Below are 12,103 nucleotides of genomic sequence, written 5' to 3' on the forward strand. Positions count from 1 at the left end.
TTTACACTTAAGTTAGCTTCAAAAATTTAGTTTCTGTAGGGAAAGTGTTAAGTGTCAGGGGACCGTAGTGTAGTGTAGGGTTAACTGACAGTGACTGCTATGGCAGGGTGACAAAACCCTTCCATAGCAGGGTGACCGCTATAGAGAAATGATCATTTCTCTGAATAGCTTCGGGACAGGTATGTGGCTTCTCACCAGCAAGCATTTTTTATGCTGCAGGGGCTGCCACTGCCAGTGTTTTTTTGAGGACATGTTTGATGTCAGACATGACATCTGAACATGTGTATAGGGGGTATATATAGACATATATGTCTGAATATATACCCCTAGACATATATAGGTGTGATAGTAGCAGAAATAAATGCTTGCGCTAATGAAATCATTTACAGTAATATATTTCTGCTACTATCACACCTATATATGTCTAGGGGTATATATTCAGACATATATGCCTATATATACCCCCTATACACATGTTCAGATGTTTTGCCTGCCTCAAAAGAACCCCAAAAAATGCCAAAAAAACGCTAGCGTCAAAAAAAAAAATGCCCAGGTGTGTTTTTGCTGGCATTTTTTGGAGGGTTTTGGAGGCAGGCAAAACATCAGAACTTGTGCACAGTAACACTATACACAAGTTCAGATGTTTTTCCTGACTGCAAAGAACCCAAAAAAATGCCTTCTATTAAACCGGCAAGGTGTTACAGCAGAGAAGCCATATTCCTGTGCTTAAAGTTTTCTAATACAAACAATCTTTTTTTTTATGGTTCTGGACATGCTACAGAGCTGAAACTTCACATGTACACTTTTTAGACCCCCCAGATACTAAATCCAAAGTAAAAATCAAAAAATCTCTTTTTTTTTAATTTCTCAATCATTGGCTTTTTTATCAAAAATGACAATTTTTAAGAACTTTTTTTTGTGTGATTTTGTGTCTGGGGGGTCTAAAAGGTGTACCTGTGAAGTTTCAGCTCTGTAGCATGTCCAGAACCAGAAAAAAAGATCATATAGGTGTTAAAGTTAAAGGAGGCTCCCGAACCACATCCCTGTTCTACTGAAAAATTATCTTTTTTTTTTTCATGGTTCTGGACATGCTACAATCAAAAAAATCTCTTTTTTTTTTTTTTTTTTTAATTTTTCAATAATTGGCTTTTTTATCAAAAATGACAATTTTTAAGAACTTTTTTTTGTGTGATTAATAGTTAATGGGGCATGACCCAGAACCCTAGGCACTTTTTAGGGGCATTTATTGGGTTTTAGGGCTTAAAAATGGTGTTTTTTGATTACAGAAGTTCGGGTCCCATTGATTTCAATGGGGTTCTGAAATCCGGGCCGAACTTTCGTGAAGTTCGGGTGTTCTGGTCGAACCGAACTTTTCAAAAGTTCGATCATCCCTAGTCTCTATCAGTTTTGCACATCGAGAGACTGAAATTTTTGCCCATTCCTCCTTGCAAAACAGCTGGAGCTCAGTGAGGTTGGATGGAGAGCGTTTTTGAACAGCAGTTTTCAGTTCTTTGCACAGATTCTCGATTGGATTCAGGTCTGGACTTTGACTTGGCCATTCTAACACCTGGATATGTTTATTTGTGAACCATTCCATTGTAGATTTTGCTTTATGTTTTGGATCATTGTCTTGTTGGAAGACAAATCTCCATCCCAGTCTCAGGTCTTTTGCAGACTCCATCAGGTTTTCTTCCAGAATGGTCCTGTATTTGGCTCCATCCATCTTCCCATCAATTTTAACCATCTTCCCTGTCCCTGCTGAAGAAAAGCAGGCCCAAACCATGATGCTGCCACCACCATGTTTCACAGTGGGGATGGTGTGTTCAGGGTGATGAGCTGTGTTGCTTTTACGCCAAACATAACGTTTTACATTGTTGCCAAAATGTTTGATTTTGGTTTCATCTGAGCAGAGCTCCTTCTTCCACATGTTTGGTGTCTCCCAGGTGGCTTGTGGCAAACTTTAAACGACACTTTTTATGGATATCTTTAAGAAATGGCTTTCTTCTTGCCACTCTTCCATAAAGGGCAGATTTGTGCAGTATAAGACTGATTGTTGTCCTATGGACAGAGTCTCCCACCTCAGCTGTAGATCTCTGCAGTTCATCCAGAGTGATCATGGGCCTCTTGGCTGCATCTCTGATCAGTCTTCTCCTTGTATGAGCTGAAAGTTTAGAGGGACGGCCAGGTCTTCGTAGATTTGCAGTGGTCTGATACTCCTTCCATTTCAATATTATCGCTTGCACAGAGCTCCTTGGGATGTTTAAAGCTTGGGAAATCTTTTTGTATCCAAATCCGGCTTTAAACTTCTCCACAACAGTATCTCGGACCTGCCTGGTGTGTTCCTTGTTCTTCATGATGCTCTCTGCGCTTTAAACGGACCTCTGAGACTATCACAGTGCAGGTGCATTTATACGGAGACTTGATTATACACAGGTGGATTCTATTTATCATCATTAGTCATTTAGGTCAACATTGGATCATTCAGAGATCCTCACTGAACTTCTGGAGAGAGTTTGCTGCACTGAAAGTAAAGGGGCTGAATAATTTTGCACGCCCAATTTTTTAGTTTTTTATTTGTTAAAGTTTGAAATATCCAATAAATTTCATTCCACTTCATGATTGTGTCCCACTTGCTGATTCTTCACAAAAAATTACAGTTTTATATCTTTATGTTTGAAGCCTGAAATGTGGCAAAAGGTCGCAAAGTTCAAGGGGGCCGAATACTTTCACAAGGCACTGTACATATGGAGATCATATCCCCCCCTTATGTATTTATACATGGAGATCATATCCCCCCCCCTATGTATTTCTACATGGAGATCATATCCCCCCTTATGTATTTATACATGGAGATCATATCCCCCTTATGTATTTTTACATGGAGATCATATCCCCCCTTATGTATTTATACATGGAGATCATATCCCCCTTATGTATTTATACATGGAGATCATATCCCCCCCATATGTATTTATACATGGAGATCATATCCCCCTTATGTATTTATACATGGTGATCATATCCCCCCCTTATGTATTTATACATGGAGATCATATCCCCCCCTTATGTATTGATACATGGTGATCATATCCCCCCTTTAAGTATTTACAGTATCTGACAAAAGTAAATACACCCCTCACATTTTATTCTATCTTTTCATGTGACAACACTGAAGAAATGAGACTTTGCTACAATGTAAAGTAGTGAGTGTACAGCTTGTATAACAGTGTAAATTTACTGTCCCCTCAAAATAACTCAACACACAGCCATTAATGTCTAAACCGCTGGCAACAAAAGTCAGTACACCCGTAAGTGACAATGTCCAAATTGGGCCCAAAGTGTCAAAATTTTGTGTGGCCGCCATTATTTTCCAGCACTGCCTTAACCCTCTTGTGCATGGAGTTCACCAGAGCTTCACAGGTTGTCACTGGAGTCCTCTTCCACTCCTCCATGACGACATCACAGAGCTGGTGGATCTTAGAGACCTTGCACTCCTCCACCATCCATTTGAGGATGCCGCACAGATGGTCAATAGGGTTTAGATCTGGAGACATGCTGGCCAGTCCATCACCTTTACCCTCAGCTTCTTTAGCAAGGCAGTGGTCGACTTGGAGGTGTTTGGGGTCAGTATAAATGTTGGATTTCTGCCCTGCAGCCCAGTCTCCGAAGGGAGGGGATCATGCTCTGCTTCAGTATGTCACAGTACATGTTGGCATTCATGGTTCCCTCAATGAACTGTAGCTCCCCAGTGCCGGCAGCACTCATGCAGCCCCAGACCATGACACTCCCACCACCATGCTTGACTGTAGGCAAGACACACTTGATGCAGTGTGCGGTGTATGGTCTGAGCACTGACAGGCTGACCCCCCACCCCTTCAACCTCTGCAGCAATGCTGGCAGCACTCATACATCTATTTCCCAAAGACAACCTCTGGATATGATGCTGAGCACGTGCCCTCAACTTCTTTGGTGGACCATGGCAAGGCCTGTTCTGAGCGGAACCTGTCCTGTTATACAGCTGTATGGTCTTGCCAACCGTGCTGCAGCTCAGTTTTAGGGCCTTGGCAATCTTCTTATAGCCCAGGCCATCTTTATGTGGAGCAACAATTCTTCTTTTCAGATCCTCAGGGAGTGACATGAGGTGCCATGTTGAACTTCCTGTGACCAGTATGAGAGAGTGAGAGCGATAACACCAAATTTAACACACCTGCTCCCCATTAACACCTGAGACCTTGTAACACTAACGAGTCACATGACACCGGGGAGGTAAAATGCCTAATTGGGCCCAATTGGGACATTTTCACTTAGGGGTGTACTCACTTTAGTTGCCAGCGGTGTGACAGACTCCGGACACCCCGACTGGGTATCTCCGCCAAGAAGCTGCTTCCTAAGCTCTGGAACACGAGATCAGTGAATCTGGCTATAGTTACCCCAAGAACTCAACAGTACCAGTTTTGAAGTCAACCAGAATAAAACTGTTTATTCAAACACAGGCACAAAGAGATATACACTGTGGGACAACCCCCCCTCCCCCTTAGCAGCTAATCCACATACACATATAAATCCCATAATAGGTTGACCTTAATGCAGACCGAAACAATAGAACAATGGGATACAGGTAATTACCAATAACAAACCCTACCCCACCTCACTATCTAGCAAGGGTCTATGAGACACTCCTACAATATTCTAACAATCTGAAAAGCCAAATTGTTCCTCTTCATATATTTCCCAAGCGATATTGTCCAGAAATATTATTGTCCCAAGTGAAAGAGGCCCTTCACTCTTTCAACACAAACCACACATATAGAACCCAAGATAACCGGGGAAACAGGAAGGACTGAGTCCGGTGTGGTTGTACAGCGAGTCTGATTAGTGCAGACCCAACTGGGGTTCTTGGTCACCCTGTGCCCCTAATAGACACAGGGTGACTTACATATAAGAGGGGCCGCAGAAGCTTGACAAGGAGCTTCCCAACCTCTCTAAAGCAATCTGGGTTCCACAAGCCCCCCCCCCCCCCACCAAAGGCTGACATCCTCCTGTCCCAATGCCAGACCTTTTTCTGGGGTTGTGTTAGTGGAAACTGAAGTCCCATCCACTACCACAGGAAATCCATCTTCTGTTAGTTGAGGGCAGAGGCCAGCAGCACTCTGTCCTATTGCAAGCTCCTCTGCTGGGTTTCTGTCAGTGAATACCACAGTCCCATCCACCAATATCAGTTCAAACTGCAATTGTGAGGTGCCGATTGCATTCTCTTCCTGGAGCTCCTGCGGAGTTGATTGTTGTGGGCAGAGGTCAACAGCGCTATGCTCTGAAGTCCGCTCTTCTGCTGGAGGCTCACCGGGCTGTTCCTCCTCAACAGAAAAGTATATTAAATCCCCGGTCTCTGGTGGTGTCTGGGGTTCGAGATTCACCATCTTCTGTCTGTGGAATCCAGAAGATGTTACTGGTGCTGGGCAGAGGCTAGCAGAGCTCTGCCCTGTTGTCAGCACTTCAGCTTTGGGAACCGCAATCTCCGGTTTTTCCACTGCCAGCTCATAGGCATGCTGCTGAACGTGTTCTAGCAGTTTCCTGTATGCCCTTTCCAGATGCTGTTCTTTTGTTAGCAAGTGTTTTAGATTGGGTTTAAGCTCTGAGACCCCTGTGAGACGGAGCATAGCCTCTCTGTATTCTCGCAAGTCCTCAAGGGTAGGTTCCCCTTCATCACCAAACACAAATGCATCTGTAAGGCTCGACCAAAGTCATATCCCTCCGGAGAGCATTCTGATGTCTCTCCTAAATATTACTGCTCTGCGTGCCATTGCAGAGCCCGATATTGATTGTCCAGCTCTATCTCCTGCTGGACCAGCCTGTTCAGCTCAGATACCTATTGCTCCCGGGGCCACTGTCCCAGGAATGCCATCCACAACTCCCGTTTGTCACTGATCCATGGCCCTGGGGTGGGAAAGCACTTGCCCTGGTATATACCAGCAAGCTGGAGATCCAAAATCCAAAGGTCCATCTGAATATGCTGCCTGAGCTCCACGTATTGATCCGCAGACACCGTCCTGAGGTATACTGTAAGGGTGATCCGCAAACTCTGATGCCAGGTCCATATCTCCGTTGGGGTGACCAAAGTCTGCTGTCCTGATCTTGGATCCCCTGTGGAGGTATGGATGTCCCAGACTGCAGGAAGCATTCCACCGCTTGCCACCAATGTGACGGACTCTGGACACCCCGACTGGGTATCTCCGCCAAGAAGCTGCTTCCTAAGCTCTGGAACACGAGATCCGTGAATCTGGCTATTGTTACCCTAAGAACTCAACAGTACCAGTTTTGGAGTCAACCAGAATAAAACTGTTTATTCAAACACAGGCACAAAGAGATATACACTGTGGGACAACCCCCCCCCTCCCCCTTAGCAGCCAATCCACATACACATATACATCCCATAATAGGTTGATCTTAAGGCTGACAGAAACAATAGAACAATGGGATACAGGCACTTACCAATAACAAACCCCACCTCACTATCTAGCAAGGGTCTAGGAGACACTCCTACAATATTCTAGCAATCTGAAAAGTCAAATTGTTTATCTTCATATATTTTCCGAGTGATATAGTTCAGAAATATTATTATTTCAACACAAACCACACATATATAGAACCCAGGATAACCGGGAAAACATGAAAGGCTGAGTCCAGTGTGGTTGTACAGCGAGTCTGATTAGTGCAGACCCAACTGGGGTTCTTGGTCACCTTGTGCCCCTAATAGACATAGCGTGACTTGACTTACACTTAAGAGGGGCCAGGGAAGCTGGACAAGGAGTTTCCTGACCTCTCTAAAGTAATCTGGGTTCCACAAGCCCCCCAACCAAAGTGACTTACATCACAAGCAGTTTAGACATTAATGGCTGTGTGTTGAGTTATTTTGAGGGGACAGTAAATTTACACTGTTATACAAGCTGTACACTCACTACTTTACATTGTAGCACGGTGTCATTTCTTCAGTTGTCACATGAAAAGATAGAATAAAATATTTACAAAAATGTGAGGGGTGTACTTACTTTTGTCAGATACTGTATACATGGTGATCATATCCCCCCTTATGTATTTATACATGGAGATCATATCCCCCCTTATGTATTGATACATGGTGATCATATCCCCCCTTATGTATTTATACATGGAGATCATATCCCCCCTTATGTATTTATACATGGAGATCATATCCCCCGTTATGTATACATACATGGTGATCATATCCCCCCTTATGTATTTATACATGGTGATCATATCCCCCCTTATGTATTTATACATGGTGATCATATCCCCCCTTATGTGTTTATACATAGAGGTAATATCCCCCCTTATGTATTTATACATGGTGATCAAATCCCCTCTTATGTATTGATACATGGTTATCATATCCCCTCTTATGTATTGATACATGGTTATCATATGCCCCCTTAATCTCCTCTTCTCCAGAGAGAATACATTAAGTTCCTCTAATCTTTCCTCATAGCTGAGCTCCTCCATGCCTCTTATCAGTTTGGTTGCCCTTCTGTGCACTTTCTCCAGTTCCCTGATATCCTTTCTGAGAACTGGAGCCCAAAACTGAACTGCATATTCCAGATCAGGTCTTACTAATGATTTCTACAGATATCTCTCTCTCTCTGGAGTCCATACCTCTATTATACAAGAAAGGATACCGCACCTTGCCATTTCATACTATTATTAAGCTTATGATCTACCAGAACACCCAGATCCTTCTCCCCCCATTGACTCCCCCAGATCCTTGACCCTCATTGACTCCCCCAGATCCTTCTCCACCATTGACTCCCCCGGGTCCTTTTCCACCATTGTCTCCACCGAATCCTTCTCCACCATTGTCTTCCCCCAGATCATTCTCCACCATTGACTCCTCGGATCCTCCATCATTGGCTCCCCCAGATCCTTCTCCCCCATTGACTCCCCCAGATTCTTCTCCACCATTGTTTCACCCAGATCCTTCTCCACCATTGATTCCCCCAGATCCTTTTTCACCATTGTCATCCCCAGATCCTTCTACACCATTTACTCTCCCAGATCCTTCTCCACCATTGATTCCCCCAGATCCTTCTCCACTATTGACTCCCCCAAATTCTTCTCCACCATTGATTCCCCCAGATCCTTCTCCACCATTAACTCCCCCAGATCCTTCTCAACCATTGACTCCACCAGATCCTTCTCCACCATTAACTCCCCCAGATCCTTCTCAACCATTGACTCCCCCAGATCCTTCTCCCCCATTGATTCCCACAGATGATATAACCCCGATTGACTCCCCCAGATCCTTCTCCACCATTGACTTCCCCAGGTCCTTCTGCACCATTGTCTCCACCGGATCCTTCTCCGCCATTGTCTTCCCCCATATCCTTCTCCACCATTGACTCCCCAGATCCTACATCATTGACTCCCCCAGATCCTTCTCCACCATTGTTTCCCCCAGATCCTTCTCCACCATTGTTTCCCCCCAGACCCTTCTCCACCATTGTTTCCCCCAGATCCTTCTTCACCATTGATTTCCCCAGATCCTTCTCCACCATTGTCATCCCCAGATCCTTCTCCACCATTGACTCTCCCAGATCCTTCTCCACCATTGATTACCCAAGATCCTTTTCCATCATTGACACCCTTAGATTCTTCACCATTGGTTCCCTAAGATCCTTCACCATTGATTCCCCCAGATCCTTCTCCACCATTGACTCCCCCAGATCCTTCTCCACCATTGATTCTCCCAGATCCTTCTCCACCATTGACTCCCCCAAATTGTTCTCAATCATTGATTCCCCCTAGATACTTCTCCACCATTAACTCCCCCAGATCCTTCTCCCCTATTGACTCCCCCCAGATCCTTCTCATTGACTCCCCCAGGTTCTTCTCCACCATTGATTTCCCCAGATCCTTCTCCGCCATTGACTCCCCCCAGATCCTTCTCCAGATCCTTGTACTCCCCCTAGTATGTATGATGCATATTCTTAGCCCTCAAGTGCAGACCTTTGGTCATCAAAGATAATAGAGAGTATTATTATCTTGTCTATAAGAGAAGTGGGGGGAGGGGGGAAAGCACAGGTAGTAATAATATGCTTTGTATGAGAAGGGAGACATCATGGGAAATAGAGAGTAAAAGAGAAAGAATAGTGGAACATTGCTAATTGTCCCCCATGGCAGTGCCTGCCTTCCCATGAATAGACCCTCCCCACTGTACATTGGTACATGTCCCCAATGGCAGTGCCTGCCTTCCCATGAATAGACCCCCCCCCCCGCTGTATATTGGTACATGTCCCCCATGGCAGTTCCTGCCTTCCCATGAATAGACCATCCCCTGCTGTACTTTGGTACATGTCCCCATGGCAGTGCCAGCCTTCCCATGAATAGACCCTCCTCATTGTACATTGGTACATGTCCTCCATAGCAGTGCCTGCCTCCCCATGAATAGACCCTCCTCATTGTACATTGGTATATGTCCTCCATAGCAGTGCCTGCCTCCCCATGAATAGACCCTCCTCATTGTACATTGGTACATGTCCTCCATAGCAGTGCCTGCCTTCCCATGAATAGACCCTCCTTGTTGTACATTGGTACATGTCCTCCATGGCAATACCTGCCTCCCCATGAATAGACTCTCCTCATTGTACATTGGTACATGTCCTCCATAGCAGTGCCTGCCTTCCCATGAATAGACCCTCCTTGTTGTACATTGGTACATGTCCTCCATGGCAATACCTGCCTTCCCATGAATAGACCCTCCCCCTGCTGTATATTGGTACATGTCCTCCATGGCAGTGCCCACCTTCCCATGAATAGACCCTCCTCCACTTTACATTGGTAAATGTCCTCCATGGCAGTGCAGTCTTTCCCATGAATAGACTCTCCTCATTGTACATTGGTACATGTCCCCCATGGCATTGCCTACCTTCACATGAATAGACCCTCCCCTGCTGTACTTTGGTACATGTCCCCCATGGCAGTGCCTGCCTTCTCATGAATAGACCCTCCCCCTGCTGTACTTTGGTACATGTCCCCCATGGCAGTGCCTGCCTTCCCATGAATAGACCCTCCCCTGCTGTACTTTGGTACATGTCCCCCATGGCAGTGCCTGCCTTCTCATGAATAGACCCTCCCTCTGCTGTATATTGGTACATGTCCTCCATGGCAGTGCCAGCCTTCCCATGAATAGACCCTCCCCTGCTGTACTTTGGTACATGTCCCCCATGGCAGTGCCTGCTTTCCCATGAATAGACCCTCCCCCTGCTGTATATTGGTACATGTCCCACATGGCAGTGCCCACCTTCCCATGAATAGGCTCTCCTCCACTTTACATTGGTAAATATCCTCCATGGCAGTGCAGGCTTTCCCATGAATAGACTCTCCTCATTGTACATTGGTACATGTCCTCCATGGCAGTGCCTATCTTCCCATGAATAGACCCCCTCCCGCTGTATATTGGTACATGTCCCCCCATGGCAGTGCCCACCTTCCTATGAATAGACCCTCCCCCGCTGTACATTGGTACATGTCCTCCATGGCAGTGCCTGCTTTCCCATGACTAGACCCTCCCCTGCTGTACATTGGTACATGTCCCCCCATGGCAATGCCTGCCTTCCCATAATTAGACCCTCCCATTGGTACATGTCACCCATGCGAGTGATTGGTTTCCCATGAAAAGTTGCTCCCCCTCTGTACACTGTTATGTCACCCATGGCAGTGCCCAGCTTAGCAACTTTACAGGAAGACCTCGATAGAACAGAGAGGTGGAAGCTTTATGACAAATGAGGTTTAATGTAGGAAAATGTAAATTAATGTAGGTTACACCCTAGGGGGCAGATCCTCGGGGTAACTGAGAATGGAGAAGGATCTGAGGGTCTGAGGAGATGACAAACTCAGCAACAGCATGCAATGCCAAGCTGCAGCAACCAAGGAAGACTATTATCCTACTGTATATTAAAGAGGGGGTTTGCTCTGGAGATAAAAGTATAATTCTACCACTTTACAAAACTCTTGGGGGAAGAGGGGGAGGGGAGAGAGGAGGAGGGGTGGGGGATTGAACTGGACCAACTATGTAACTGTGTGGAAGTTGGACCTGGGCTGATTGGCCCATCACTAGCCAGCAGCTGCCAATATTTCTGCTAAGCTGGGGATTGGCATATATTAGCTTCTTGGTCATTAATCTCCTGGGCTTAGCTGACACTTCATGGTAAATTCCATGGTGCATTAAGCTGGCACTCCGCTTTATGGCAAGGAAGGGCTCATTGGATGGTGAAGAAGGTTCTGGTGGGTATATTCCATGGTGCATTAAGCTGGCACTCCTCTTTATGGTAAGGAAGGGCTCATTGGATGGTGAAGAAGGTTCTGGTGGGTTTATTCCATGGTACATGTAGCTGTCACTCCGCTTTATGGTAAGGAAGGGCTCATTGGATGGTGAAGAAGGTTCTGGTGGGTTTATTCCATGGTGCATTAAGCTGGCACTCATCTTTATGGCAAGGAAAGGCTCATTGGATGGTGAAGAAGGTTCTGGTGGGTTTATTCCATGGTGCATTAAGCTGGCACTCCTCTTTATGGTAAGGAAGGGCTCATTGGATGGTGAAGAAGGTTCTGGTGGGTTTATTCCATGGTACATGTAGCTGTCACTCCGCTTTATGGTAAGGAAGGGCTCATTGGATGGTGAAGAAGGTTCTGGTGGGTTTATTCCATGGTGCATTAAGCTGGCACTCATCTTTATGGCAAGGAAAGGCTCATTGGATGGTGAAGAAGGTTCTGGTGGGTTTATTCCATGGTGCATTAAGCTGGCACTCCTCTTTATGGCAAGGAAGGGCTCATTGGATGGTGAAGAAGGTTCTGGTGGGTATATTCCATGGTGCATTAAGCTGGCACTCCTCTTTATGGTAAGGAAGGGCTCATTGGATGGTGAAGAAGGTTCTGGTGGGTTTATTCCATGGTACATGTAGCTGGCACTCATCTTCATGGTAAAGAAGTACTCATTGGATGGTGAGGAAGGTTTTGGTGGGTATATTCCTGGCTTCCTGCCCAAAGTCCCTCTGCCTCATGTGCCCTTGACTTTTATCCACTATCCCAGGATGCA

This window comes from Pelophylax lessonae, assembly GCF_965119305.1.
Source record: "Pelophylax lessonae genome assembly, chromosome: 6".
Taxonomy (NCBI): Eukaryota; Metazoa; Chordata; class Amphibia; order Anura; family Ranidae; genus Pelophylax; species Pelophylax lessonae.